The following is a 12,096-nucleotide window of genomic DNA, read 5'->3' as shown; positions in this document are numbered from 1 at the left end:
ACGTACCCCTATAATGCATCCAATATTCCTTTTAATCCCCTAAGTTTCTGATAAGTACACATGCCATCTCTCTATATTCCATGTACCACCTCTGTTTTATCCCCTAATGTCATTTAAATCCACACCAAGTGTTAAATGTTAAAAAATGATCAAATTACTCTTTCTTTTATCTTTTTTAAAATTTGAAAAGACCTAATTGCCCTGACCTATTTGCTAAAATTTGATAATACCAAAATACCCTCATCTTCTCCAAATCATTATCTTTTTTTTACATACCCAATACCACCACCACCACCACCCACAATTAACACCATCACCATCGTGAAGCCCCACCTCCAACACCACCTCCATTGCAGAAATTCTAGGATTCGCCAGTTCCGTTGGATTGTGATGTCGACGGTGTCAGAACCCATGGAAAGGTTGTGATATTTTCTTCTTCACAAATTCCATAATCCATACTTTCTCTTTTGCTGGATTAATGCCGATGTCACTTCAAAACTCTTTAATCGTTTAGATTTTGTTTTCATCATCTCTGAAGTCTGAGTCGGCTCTTTAAAGCTTTTTATCCTGCTGTCAATCAAAACCCCAGTTTAATGTCCAAGTAAGTTCATGAGGAAGAGCTCTCGGCACTTAATAAATCGATTGATTGGTTAATTTTTTGATTCTCTTTCTTTCTCTTGGTTTGTTTCTCAGAAATCCATTTGGAAGCTTAACAAACTATAGAAGTTCTGTATTGCAGAAAATGTGGAGCTGCAGAGATACCTTTCAGTTGCTGCTCTCTCTTTGTTCCAATGAAAAGCTCTATAAGGTAACCTGTTGGTAATTTAGTTCTGAGAATTAATTTCCTTCCAAATGTTCAGACTCTTTGATAAGGTCACAAAGATTTTTAATGCATGGTGAAAATTTCGAAATAAGTTTAAAACAAGACTCATTCTTATGAGCAATTGTTAACACTTGAGCTTGAAGTGGTTTGAACAAGTTAGGTTACATAATTGAGCTGACCCAGTTTCTATAAGCACTATTAGTGCATTTTATGAATTGGGCCTTGTTTGGGGAAGATGTTGGACATTTGGACTTAATTCTTGTCCTCCTTCCCAGTCCCCTATTTTGGGAGTGCAGAAAGAGAAAGGCTTTTTTATCATACTAATCTTCAGCTTGTTGTTTGCAGGAAAGTGAATATTTCCATGGGAGCATGAAGTCACAATTTCAGTCACCCCCCAAATCACCATCATTATCAGAGAGTTTCCGGCATTTAGCTAGCTCTCTCAGAATCCTATCACTGAGACTGTTCCTAGAAACATCTAGAATACAAAGTTGTAAGATTTTACTGATCTCAATCGGAATCCGACCTTCGAGGATGTTTCCGTCAAGCAGAAGAGACCTCAAATTGGAGCAGTTCCCAATCTCTGGTGGAATCTTATCCACCAAATGATTACCAGAAAGCTTTAAATGGCTAATAGACTCGTATCCACTAGAAGGATCGATCTTGATTGCACCGGTGAGCTGATTATAAGACAAATCAATAGCTCTGAGCCGGGAGGAACCGATCAATTTCTCCAAAATAGGTCCAGAAAAGGAGTTAAAAGACAAATTAAGAAGTCAAAGAGAAGAGAGATATCTCATCTGGTCAAGAATCCGTTCGAATAATGGATTCATGGGTTCCGACACCGTCGACGTCATAATCCAACGGAACTGGGGGATCCCAGAATTTCTACAATGGTGGTGGTGCTGGAGGTGGGGCTTCACAATGGTTGGTGGTATTAATGGTGGTGGGTGGCCATGGTGCTAGAGGTGGGGCTTCACGATGGTGATGGTGTTAATTGTGGGTGGTGGTGGTGGTGGTATTGGGTATGGAAAAAAAGATAATGATTTGGGGAAGATGAGGGCATTTTGGTATTTTCAAATTTTAGCAAATAGGTCAGAGCAATTAGGTCTTTTCAAATTTTAGAAGAGATAAAAGAAAGAGTAGTTTGGTCATTTTTTAGCATTTAACACTTGGTGTCACGCCCCCATCCCGTTAAGAAATAAACTAATAATAAAGAGGTGACTAGGACGACACGTGTCATCCCATAAGACTACCAGAATCACGATTGCAGTGTCCCAACGCACAGTCTTAGTCTAATATGAACATACCATAAAAATTCAGAGTACAAAAGGTAAGGAATATTCCATTTCCAACGATCATAAAATAAGCAGAAGCATTTACAGTAGTTACCTCATGTTCATACGGCTAAGTGATACATAAATAGTTTGGATGGATATCCCGAATGACCATAGCATAACTACCCCAAAACAAGTATAACAATAAATGTTTATACAAGGCACGCGGCCCCAAAAAAAAATAAAAGAAGGGAACAAGTCCCAAGTATCAATACGGCCCGTAGGCGCAGTCGTCACAAGGACACCCATCACCGTGCTCCTCGGTCACGGCCTCAGGGTCCTCTGTACCGATATCATCGTACTCCGAGGCCTGAACCTCGAGTCCTGCAAAATAAGCATCTCCTGCAGCCTCATCTAAAAAGGTGTGCACAATAGGGGTTAGCTCGACCGAGCCAGTGAGGGGGAGGGAAAATGCATAAACACACAATACAAAGCAACAGTCTATGGTGCATGTGATTATTAACATATTTCCACCTAGCACACAATTCTAAGTCAAGGGTATATGCTACTCAATAACTCGGGAGACACTGTGGATCCTTCCATTCTCACCACAAGGCAACCTCAATTATTACTATGGAGCCCGCGCCGGTCGTAGTCATCACCACCCGAGGCGACCCGATAACCATTACTACCCCTGGCCTGGCCTCTCTAACTCTCCACAGGCAACAAGTGCTCTGGCTACCCAACACTTAAACCCCTGTTGGTAAGGGTCGTAGCATAGGGAACTGAGCCTAACCACAGATATACTACATGAATCCTATCGTGTTGAGAGGTACATCCGGGTGTGTCAACGTCCCATTCCATCTAACACCCGGGTACTAGCACAATATGGCGCATACAGGCAAGAATGAGATGCAATATACAATTCCACGTGTCCAGGGGTTCCAGGTGCGATTTCCAAAGACCGTAACCCAACACAAAATCCATTACATCCTAACCATCTTCATCATCATCGAATAAAAATAAATGCAAATATGCAATTATGCTTGAATGATAATGTAACAATATAATCCATAAATGCACGAATAAGCAATGGTAAACGAGCCCAAACAGTCATCCAAACCCACTCACCTATTACTTGAATTAGGAATTTGATTAAGTGTAACGATTCCTGCACGAGATCACCCCCTAGCACAAGTGTTGGAGCCTACGGAAGTGAATAAGAGTGTGAGAGAGTGTAGGAGAGGCCTCAATGAAAAGCCCCAGTTTGCATAAGTTATAGGCCTTGAAAATCATGTCGGAGGCAACGTCGAACTCGGCAGGCTTGCCTCCGACCTTGAGTCCGACCTTTCCCGCAGGCTCGCACCACATCGGAGGTAACATCGAACTCACACGGACTTGCCTCCAACCTTGAGTCCGACCTTCCCGCAGCTCGACCACATCGGAGGCAACATCGGACTCACACGACTTGCCTCCAACCTTGAGTCCGACCTTCCTGCAGGCTCAGACCACATCGGAGGCAACATCGGACTCACACAGACTTGCCTCCGACCTTGAGTCCGACCTTCCTGCAGGCTCATACCACATCGGAGGCAACATCGGACTCACACAGACTTGCCTTCGATGCAACCCAAGTGCGATTTCAAGGTCTTAAAAGCCCAGGGTTGTCCCATTTGGTTCTCTAAGCCTCAAGGGACTAGGGAGGGGGTGTCTTTGAGTCTATTTGGGTCTTAGAAACACCCAACATCCAAAGATTTAAGGGGGTTTAAAGGAGCCAACTACTCCAAGTCCAGATTTGGGGTTCCTAGGTGGTTGGAACCTTAGGTCAAGAGACCCAATTGGAGATCTCAAGGGATGTAGGGAAAATAGGACAGCATCCTATAAGGGGAAACCAAACATGGTTCAAGCTAACCCTTTGGGTTTCAAAAAGGAAAACCCCATCTTGGGGCTGCAACCAACGAACCACCCAAGCTCAAACGAGCAAGGGGGAAGAGAGAAAAAGGGGGAAAAGGGCACTTGGCTTACTTGGTTTGAGGTACACACGATGTGCCCTCTTTAAAGCTCCAAACCCAGCAGCCGTTTCCTTCTTCTTCTTCCCTTCCTTCTCCTTGCTAACCCTCTCTCCTCAGAACTCCCTTCTCAAGCACGATTAGGTTAGGTAGAAATGAGCCAAGACTAATGAATAGTCCTACCCACCTGTCTCTTATAGAAAATCACTTTTAATGGTCTGTTTGGATACGGCCTCATAAGTGTAACCTAGGGTCTATTTGGGTAGGGTCAAACATGGCAGGGCGCCAATAGCACCTTAGCCACAGGGTCTCACCCACAAGGGTCCTTGTCAGCAGCATTGGATGCAAGGTCGGAGGCAGCCAGTAACCTTGCATCCGATGCGAGTAGGAAGGTGGTTCCCACCATAAGAGGTCAGGGCCTTTGGACCACACTTCGAGGGCTTTGAGAGGGCAGTAAGCACACAACAAAATTTGGTCAACTACTTACCCTTGACACGTCAAGGTGCAACCTCTGTGATCCCGAAGAGTTTTCCCACCGCGACGCTAAGTTCGTCACCAAGTGAAGTGTTTAAGTAGGGCGATACGGGGTGTGCTGTCCGATACTCCTCACTCTTGGGACTGGTACTTGGAGGGTAGTCGATGAAGTCGCCGTCGACGAATTTCCCCCACTCCCGATTGAGGAATCTTTCCTCGACTGGCAAACCCGTGTCGAAGTCAACAATCTTGTAGCTTGGTTTGACCACCATTGTGAACAGCTCACCGGCATACATGGCAGCACCCTCTACACGTCACAAGGATAAAAGAAAGAAAAATATTAGGGTACCGGGTGCGGGTATAACACTTGGTGTGGACTTAAATGGCATTAGGGGGTAAAGCAGGGGTGGTACGTGGACTTATCAGAAGCTTAGGGGGTACGAGGAATATTGGGTGCATTACAGGGGGTATGTGTATTTAACCTTTTTTTCTTTTTGTAATGAATGCTACTTGGTTGAGCTTGGCCCAGGCGCAGCTCAGACACGTGGCTATGTAAAATGACCGTTGTGTTCCTAGGGATTTTCTCCTTTTCATGGGGACGTGGCAGTTATTTTGCGTTTGCATTGCACGCAACCAAGTGGTGTTCTTTCTCCCTTCTTTTAGAATGAAAGATTACCAGTACCTGAAATTTATCATTAAACCATCCATTTACATGTAGTCAAATGCATTAAATGCTACATGCAAAATTAATGTTGTCATTCAACCATTGGATATCTAGCGAATAGTCGAGACAGGTTGTGTGTTAAATCTAATATTTATATTTATCGTAGACCCTCCCATATATGTCTATCTATCTTCTTATTCTCAAGCCTTATCACATGGGCATTTTCACTTAACCTGATACTTGACATGCATAGTTGCTTACAAAGAAGAAAAAAAACACATGCATATTTTAAGAACTCGGTGAGATCTCCCTAAAAACTTGATGTTTTCATTTATCAAGTTGAGATGGGAGGTGAAATTAAAAAATGCACAAACTCTCGAGATTTGGACCAAACCTTTGTTTAAAAGATGCACATTTCGACTGAGGCAATCGAGATCCAGCCAAAACTCAACTGACTCGATCGAGATCTCAATTCGAGATTTTGGTTTGACCAAGATTTAGACCAAACCTTTGTTTAAAAGATGCACAGCTCGACCAAGACAGTTAAGATCTCACCAAAACTCAATTGTCTCAGTGAACTCAATAAGGAAAGGGGCTGGTGAGCTGATTTATGAGGTTTTTTCACCTTGTTTCGACGGAAAAACTTACCGAAGACGTCAATTAACATCCAACTTGCATCAAACTTGCAAGATTTATTACAAATCATCTCAAATTTGAAGAAATTTTGAAGAAATACTTTTTTCCCAAAAAATTATTCAAATCTTGGTGAAATCATGTCAATTTAATATATGTTACATAACTTTGGCTGATCTATGACTTGATGGAGTCCAAAAAAAAATTTATGTTATTATTATTTTTTCAAAATCTTTGCAAAAAAATATAATTTTTTGAAATAAAAATTGGAAAAATAAGATCAATAGTGATTGTTTGGAAGTATAGAGATATATCATATATGTTAAGATTGATGTAAAATACTTTATTTTACATTTCTAATGCTTATTTAAGTTGTTTTACATTAATTGAATGCTTTGATTGCTTTTATGTGTAGAGTATAGTATTTTAGTGCGTCGTCACCTACCAACCTAAGGTCTGAAGTGAAATTCCTATTTTTACTTTGTTTTTGCAAAATTTGATAGTAACGTTATATTTAAATGACAAAAATAAACTGAATACTAAGTTTCATGCCCAAACTAGGTTTAAAACCCATCAAAACTAGCCTTCAAATTATTAAAAAAAAAATACCAACTTGCTGAGATCTTAGACCAAGTTGGTTTTTTTGTTGCGCGAAACCAGTACCGAAATCAAGTTCATAAACTTTGTTGACATGTAAGTAGGGGATTGTAGGGTGTATCTATACACAAAATTTCAACGTTATCTGATTTTATCATGTGACAAAAAATAGGTGTAACTTCTACAGATTTTTCCCTGACTTGCCAAACCAATAATCCCAGCCCCCCCCACTTGGTAACAAGTCTTCACCATGCTTCTATTGTCATTGTTTACATCACTCTACCACTTTCTAGCCACTTGCATTGAAGACTTGGCAAGATGAATATCATATGCGTTTTGGATCCTTTGATAAACCAACTACCAAATTTGGTGGCATGTCTCATACATATGACCTGCCATTCATGGGCTTTCCTCTTTACCTATGTTTAGTTTGTTGGGGGGAATGGTGAATCGTGTAGGATTTGTAGGCAATCTAAGAGATGTGTGAATTGGGTACAGTGGAATATGAATGACAATTAAAACTTTAACTACCCAAAGCAAGCAATGAATTTAATGTTGTAAGGACTACAAAAATAAATGTGTGAAGAAGGGAAAAAGTCAATGATTAAGACAATGAAATTTAAAATAGTTCGTTTAACAAAAAAGAGATTTAGAGTGGTTCAGCAACCTTGCTTGCATCCACTACCAAGTGATAATTCTATACTTAGACTTTCCGGCTACTATAATGATCACACAATCACCCTTACAATTGTTTTTCTGAGTTCAACAAAAATCAAGTGTTTTGGTTCACACTCAAACCTAGTGGTTCCCAAGGATCGATACTAACAACCCTTACAATAATGGAGATTACTCAATCTCCAACAACAACACACACTCTTGAAAAGTGTTTATAAAAGCTCAAAAGCCAAATACATAAATTTAAGCTTAAAGATAGAACCTCTAAAAATAATGATATGCAAGATGAATGTTCAATACTGATTCTCAATAAAATTATTAACCCAATACTGAAAATGATATGCCAACGCGTGTAAGAATCTTAGAGATTAGATAACCTCTGGATTACACACTAAATAGCATGTTGCAACAATCTAAGATCCAATCAAGATTCATAGCTGTTCACCAATAGGGACGGGACTGGACATCCTGTCCGGCATGGTAGTCACACTGTGTGTACTTAGGAAGGTTACTTTTCCAAGACATATGTGTGAGTGTACATACGGTGTATACATTGGACTGGATCACTTGAGAATTTCACATGTAGTGTACTGTCAGTTTATAAAGAAAATGAGATTCTCTTAAGTAGTTCTCGATTGGTCCCTTGACCTAAGGGGTCATTATCATTGTATTCAGATGTTGTGTGTTTTGGTGAACCAACGGTTGATGTCTCTCTGACTATATATCGGTGCACTGGATTCACAGTGCCCGACTGTATTCGAAAGAGATGCCCAACATGGAATCCACAACCCATATATTAGGAATATGTTGAGGAAAGTATTCTATACAGGATTGGACACAAATTCGGACCCGGTAATATTTTCAAAATATTTTTGAAATATTTTTAGATATATATTTACAAACCATTATCTACTTTCTTGAACATTTTGTTTGAAATGTTTTTTCTCGGTCCAATTAAGATAATTGAATCTCTCGATCAGCGTATCAGTTCATTGAGGATTGACAGTCTCGAACACATGCCTTATATTGAACCATGCAACATTATTTTATGGGAGACTAATGCGTGTCTTAACTACTTATCTTAGGTGTTGATTGTTACACTCTGCTTGGCATCTTTGGTAATTGAACATTTTAGAAGTTGAGTAGAATCCCATTGCGATCCTACCCATTTCCTTTCGGTTCCATTCATTTATATAGCCTGATTGATCATGATGTCCTTTTCGTGATCCTCTTGTAAGATTGGATCTTAATAGTAGGATGGAGGAGATTGTAAGAAAAGGAAAGATGTTGGGTCAATATTGGATATTGGACCCAATATTGGATTCCTCTAGCAATAGGGAGCTTTCCTTGGTGGGAGAGATTGGATGGATTGGTGATTGAGTCCCAATAGGAAACTCAACATTCCTTACCCACGTGTGCTACCAATTTGGGAGTGAGGGCAAATCACATATATTCATGAGATTGCCAAAATTCAAGAGCACTCTCTCATCCTTGGAAAATTGGTGGAGCACTCCCCTTCCTAGAACTGTTCTCTCTTCCTCTCCCTCTCTTGGTGTTTGATCTTGGAGAAAGCTTGGATTTTTGAGAACCCTTGTGTGTGGAGGAGTTGGCTTGATCGTGTGGGAACGCAAAGCTTTGGCTATCATCGGTTGGAGGTTTTGCATCTTTGGAACTCTAGGTAACGATCGATTCTCCTGTTGTTCTAGATAATTTAATGGCATTTTTCATTGATAGAACCGATCCTACCATGCTTCCGATCGCCTTCAATAGCATCAACACTAATTTATTAAAATACTCTCTCTCTCTCTCTCTCTCTCTCTCTCTCTCTCTCTCTCTCTTATGTTTACAATCACGTTAACATAATCGAGCAAAAGTGACTGGACATCTAAAAGGCAACTTTTGATTCAGTCTTTGGCATTGTTGAAAGCATTAAGATGGAAAATTAGACTTTGCTTCAATCATCAGCACTGTTGATTTTACGATAAATGAGTTTTTAAGTTATTAGTGAATTGATGTAAAAGCACTTCAACAAATGAAATTTTATTAAAATGACGAGATTTCAAATATACAAAAAAACTGTAAACTGGATTGTGGTCTTTTATTCAAGTAAGTGAGATCTCTATATCCTTGTTCTTCTTTAAGGTTTATATTGAACTTACATCTTGATTTATCCATCAGTCTTTCAACTTTTGTAATGAATAAAATTAATCGTTCAACTGTCACCCCTCCTAAGAGTAAGAAGTTAAGTGTTGATGTGCCAAAATGGGAGTTGTCAACTAAAAAGGGTCTAGGGTAGCTTCCCCTGGGGAGAAAACTATAACTCACTATGAATAAGGGAACTAGAGTGCAACCAAAGACAAAAGGGAATTAGACTTAATACGTTTTGCATCCCCTCTTTTCTTCCAGCCTGTTATGTATCTGCTTGTGTTAATTTGACGTTAACTAATAATGCAGATACTTGAATATGATCTATTTCTAAAAATGGTAGTTTTACAACTCAGTTAGCAGACAGTTTTATTCATTCTTCCTTAAGACCTTTTGTACACGATAGGAACTCATTTTAGTGGCGCTTTCTCTGAAAGCTTCCTATTCATCTAAAATTTAAACTACTTTTTTGGCGTGTTTTACATACAGGGATCGCTGTTAAAGCGACCATTTTGAAATAGACCCAGATCGATTCTTGTTGTGTATTTTGTGGATTTAGTGTTGAATCCATATGGCATCTCTTTCTTTTATGTGATTGGTCTAAGCATAGTTGGGTGGCAAGGCTCCTGGGATTTAGAACGAAGGATCACTCCCACTCATCTTTGCTACAATTTTATGTTTCTTTTATCTTTGATAAGCATAATGACGAGGCTCTCTTTAAACGGTTCTTCTCGGTTTTTATTGTAACATGTTAATTTATTTGGCACCTTAGAATAAGGTGATACATAACTCTGTTAAGCCTTATCCGATGTGGGTCATCAATAATATTCGAACTTGGTCATATGACTTGAATATTTTTTTCCCTCCCACTTTATCGAATGAGATGTCTAATCCGGACAAATAGAATACTTGTTATTATCATCTTTGGATTCATTGCCTATATTACACTATCCTATTCTGATCTGCATAGGGACAGTCTCCTATCATTTAAAGAGATCATGGTGGATGTATTTCATTTTGTTGGAAGTACAACTTATTTTGACAGTTGCAGGTTTTTTGGGAACTAACAATTTTTTTGGAGAGAATTTTTTGGTCTAGCTCAAGGCTTAGATTATTCCTCTTATCTAGGTTATATAATCAAGAAAATTGGATGTTGCAATAAGAATATCCCTGCCATGATACTATATCCAACCACTAGGGTGTGAGCTTGGTGTCTAATTCCTTTATTGATGAAAGTGTCTTAAGGGTCATCATCCATTTTTGTTATTACTACCAACAATAGCTATATTTTGAACCTCTTTAACCTTTTACCTACATATGTAACTGTTAACCAATAGTCTTGAGTTTTAAAGGATAACATTGTACAAACTCTTTTATCCTTAATTTAATATATATTTTTTTATTATCATAAAAAAAGACACATATGGTATGTGTCAAGTTACAAACTGGAAAGGTGTGAGGCACCCAGTTTGCCCGGTCATGATGCTGGTCTCCTATTTATTGACCAATACTGAAGCTTGTTGCTTATTTACAAAACCCTAGATCTAAGTCAAAGAAATCTTAGGCTAGATAACTAAGTATCAAAATGCAACCCTAAGCCACGTGTCTAAATTATCTTAAGCTAAGTGATGCAAATCTAATATCATGATGCATTAGGCTAAATAAACTAATTTAAGAATAAAATGGACAAATTCATGAAAAATAAACTAAATTATGATTGTAGTACCCTAAGTGTTATACTTGTGCCCAAAAATCAGGGCTAATTTGAATTTTCTTAAGTGGTGTTGCGCACTGGCAAGTGTTGATCACGGTGACTTTGAGCCGTAGCAGCTAAGGAAAGGAATCCCGCCTTGATGGGTGGTGTGGCCCCACTTGGTGAACCTCTAAGGCCTAATTATATGTGCACTTTATTTCCCTTCGAAGCCCCTTGGGTGTGAACCAAACTTGAGAAGTGTTGGACTTCAAAAAACATTCTCTTCAGCAGGGCCAGTTGATCATATGGTTGCACCTGCTGATGCAACCGCCTCTGCAACCGCCCATGTTATTAAGTTCCAAATGAAGTGGAACTCATGGGCCCCACTTGCCCTGTGATCTTGGGCGGTGTTTTGATGTCTCAGACATTGTCAACCATGACCCTAACCCTCTGTACCCCGTAAATGCCAGGTAGTGAGCCCACATAGCCCTACTTAACCTTTAAATGGTTTTGGGCTTAAAGGTGGTCAACCAAACGGATGCCTAAGGACCATTTCAAGTTATAAGGGTCCTTAGCCTTCAACTCTTTTCATTTCTTTTCTCCTCCAAGTAAAAATCGTGGAAGAGAGGAGAGAAAGAGGAAAAGGAGAGAAGGGAAAGGGAAAAGGGAGAAAACTTGTTGTCCCCACCTCTGTACACCAGTCTCCCCCCCCCCTCTTGAAGGTCAGACAAGGAAGAAAGTTATGGAAGGGAAAGGAAGAAGAAGAAGAAGGAGAAGGAAAGAGCTTAAAGGGGGCTCACCTAGCATTTGTTTTTGTTCCCTCCATTGGTGGTTAGTGCTCTTCTCATCTCTCCCTCTCCATTTCTTTATTTTCTTTGTTTTGAGTTTTAGGGAAAGCCTTTTGGGATTGAGAAAAGCTTTGGGTTCCACTTAGGACCTAATGTTCTTGTGCTGGGACTTTATTATAGTCCCTTGGGGTGCCATTGCACAGCCTTGTACCTCCTTTTGAAGTTCTATTTGACCAAATCATGAAAAACTAGTGTTTCACACCCAAAACCCAAGTTTGAGGTGGATCAACAGGATGAGACCATAGATTTTTGATTCTT

The 12,096-nt window shown here is 39.7% G+C and overlaps 1 long non-coding RNA gene across 1 annotated transcript; it reads left to right on the top strand.

Moving 5' to 3' along the window:
- Positions 1-472: 472 nt before the first annotated feature.
- On the top strand, positions 473-1,228 carry LOC122645559. The gene is made up of 3 exons (XR_006330479.1): positions 473-601; positions 740-808; positions 1,169-1,228. It is a non-coding gene; the product is annotated as an uncharacterized LOC122645559 (long non-coding RNA).
- Positions 1,229-12,096: the final 10,868 nt, after the last annotated feature.

The sequence above is a fragment of the Telopea speciosissima genome, chromosome 11 (assembly GCF_018873765.1).
Source record: "Telopea speciosissima isolate NSW1024214 ecotype Mountain lineage chromosome 11, Tspe_v1, whole genome shotgun sequence".
NCBI lineage: Eukaryota > Viridiplantae > Streptophyta > Magnoliopsida > Proteales > Proteaceae > Telopea > Telopea speciosissima.
This window is presented reverse-complemented; position numbering and strand designations above follow the sequence as displayed.